We start from the raw sequence: 3,265 nt of genomic DNA, 5'->3' as shown, positions 1-3,265 counted from the left end.
AGTCAGATGAGCATTTTCTATTTCAATTAGAGAGGCAAAGTCTGCAAGAAAAGAGGGGTATCTGAGGCTAAGTAAGTAAGTGATTATATTGGTAAAAGAGATTCTTCTGTGTTTGAAGCTGGTGCAATGTCAATGCCACACAGGAAGAAAGAATAATAGCTGAGGTATGAGCTGTGCTAGTAAAGAGGCACGGGGCCCTAGACCTAGCTCTGAGGGCTCCTAATGTGATTCAGGTAACCCTCATCGAAAGTGATGTTTGTGTTTTATCTAAACGATAATGAAACCTGATTTTTAACGTGCGTAAGGACAGTAGTTTTGAAATATACGAACTGTTCGGCCTACCTTACGGGAATCACATACTATATTTTCAGGATTACTATATTACATCCATGATTGCAATAAAGACTGGGATACATGTTCAGGAATTTTATAATTCTGTGCAGAAATGGTGTATGTGAATGGCAATTGCTAGAATGGAAATATTTTCTCTAACTCTGGGTGTATGAAGTGCTTCAGGGAGATAATAAATGCTTCCTGCTGAAAACATCCATGGTCTGTTGATTTTGGTGAGATTGTTTCATCTTCAATTTTGGGAAGCAGCATTAAAAGGAAAGGTAACATAATAATAGTTGGTTTAAGAATGCAGCTTCAGGCAAAAAAATGTATCTTTTGATGTATTCTATGATTTAATATTAATATGATATGAATCCAAGCTCAACAATTTCCATTAATAAAACATACATATACCATACCCTAGACATTCCATTTTGTATATGTGCGTATATTTTAATATCTTTCGCAAAGCTTATCTTATTGCTAACAATTTTACTCATCACATATTAACAAACAAATTAGTTTATCCTCTGAAATTAATAACAGTGAGTTTCTCCCCTATGATCCTTTATCACATATTGGTGTTTCATGACCCATAGTTTAGAGCAGGACAGTGCTCAGTGATTCCTGTGAAAGGTGTCATTTGGTTCCTGGCATAAAAGAAAATCTGTGTTTCTGTTTCCATCTCAATACAGAGCCAATCGTATATTATTGAAATATAATGTGTCATAATGCAAGTCCCTATAGAATTATACTACAATCGGTGCATCTATGTTTTACTAAAAATCTAAATCTGTATGCATAATTTTATTGGCCTGCATAATACATTATAAATGGAAACTTTTTATAAACAAAATTATAAAATAAAATATCACCAATCTAAAATACAATGACAAGGTAAAATAATCATAAATAATAAATACACATTGATATTATTTGAGGAACATGGCTAGTCATGTTAGAATGCATAGTGTATAAGTGCACTGCATTTTCATCAGTTAATCCGGGTCAAGTCCACATCTTGCCCATAAAACAAATTTGAATTTAGACAAATCATTAAAAGTTACCTGCCTAAGTGCTCCTGATTTTTGGAATGAAAATATTAGTCCTGCCTGTCTTATGAAGTTACGAGGAATCCAGAATTTATTACGTGTATGGCCTCCATAGCAATGATTTATAATTTGTGAGAGGTCTTCAGAAGTGATACATTCAAATCTTGAAAACATATAGATAAAAGAGAAATAATAAATAATTATTTAAAAGTGGGAACTTATGTAGGTGGACAATACTGGATTTCAGTTGACTTGATACATGCAACCCAGCCTCATGTACCCATGCAGGAACATCTGGCTCAGAAGAAGATCATCTCTGGGAATGGACAGAATGGCCTCTGGGGATTTGGCAATAGGAATGATCATTTCATTACAGATTACAGAAGATAGTTGGAATTCTGGGGAATTTCTGTCTTCTTCACCATTATCTCTTACTTTATTACACAGGATACAGGTTGGAGTCCACAGATTTGATTCTCACCCACCTGAGTGTAGCTAATTCCTCAGTCATTCTCTCTGAGTCCCCCAGACAATGGCAGCTCTGGTGTTAAAAGATTTCCTCAATGATATTGGATGTAAATTGGTTTTCCATATTCATAGAGTGAGCAGGGATGTTTCCATTGACACCACCTACCTCGTGAGTGTCTTCCAGGTGATCACAATTAGTTCCAGGAACTCCAGGTGGGCAGAGCTTAAAGTGAAAGCCCCCAAGTACCTGGGCACCTGCAACATCCTCTTCTGGGTCCTGAAAATGATGCTAAATCTTTTCTTGCTCTTTTGTATGCGACTGGCAAAAAAAGCAACACAAACTTCACAAGGAAAAAAATATTACGTCTACTGTTATTCCATAGCTCAGTACAACGTCACACAGTCACGTATGTAGCATTGTTATTATTCCATGATGTTTTCTATTTGGGGTTCATGATCTGGTCAGTAGCTCCATGGTTTTCACCCTGCACAGGCTTAAGGAGCAGGTAAAATATATACTTACAAGCAATCTCTCCCATAGATCGTTTCCTGAGACCAGAGCCACCTAAAGCATCCTTGTCCTGGTGAGCACCTTTGTATCTTTATGCACTCTCTCCTTTGTCTTTCACATTTGTTTGGCTGTTTTACTTAATCACCGTTTGTGGCTGGTGAAGCTCTCTATATTAATTGCTGCACATTTTGCAACTATAAGCCCCTACGTTCTCATGAGTCATGACTCCAGAGTTTTCAGACGTTGCTTTGCTTGAATAAGGAATACAAAAATTCTTTAATATTTAAAATTTAAATTAAAATCATAATTATAAATGTTATGTATATTCACAATAGTTGTTTATTCTTTAATCCCCTCAAAGTGTAAGCACATTTCTGAAACAGCCATATTATAAGAGAGTGGTAAAGAAGACACACTGAGCTGCTAAAAAATAAACAATAAATTGAGTGCAGTTATAATTGAAATATATAATTGTCATATTAATACTTATGTAAAGGAATTCAATAACATTTGTAGTGAAAGAGTTCAGAGTCTATGTAACTTAAAACAGCAGATCGTGAAATATCTAGATATTAAGGAGAAGACAGTGAGCAAGTAACTTTCAATCTGACATAATGAATTTTCCCAGATGTTAACTACTTATGAGATTGCAGGAAAAGTTCCATAAAACAGGAACGCATTTGAGGTGGTCATTCAAAATACTGAAGACAACACCAGCTCCCGCAGAATAATGAATAGCCTGGAGCTAAGCTGGAGAGCAACTTCATGTTCAGAGAGTAGAGGCAACAAAGGCCAAGTGTGACTTTTATAAGTTGCGTCTTTAGAGAGACACTACTCATTTGAAATTGGATGTTTTGAAGGAGATTTATTCAAAATGTTTTTACGTAGAAAGGGCCAGATT

This window comes from Diceros bicornis, chromosome 34 (genome assembly GCF_020826845.1).
Source record: "Diceros bicornis minor isolate mBicDic1 chromosome 34, mDicBic1.mat.cur, whole genome shotgun sequence".
Lineage (NCBI taxonomy): Eukaryota > Metazoa > Chordata > Mammalia > Perissodactyla > Rhinocerotidae > Diceros > Diceros bicornis.
This window is presented reverse-complemented; position numbering follows the sequence as displayed.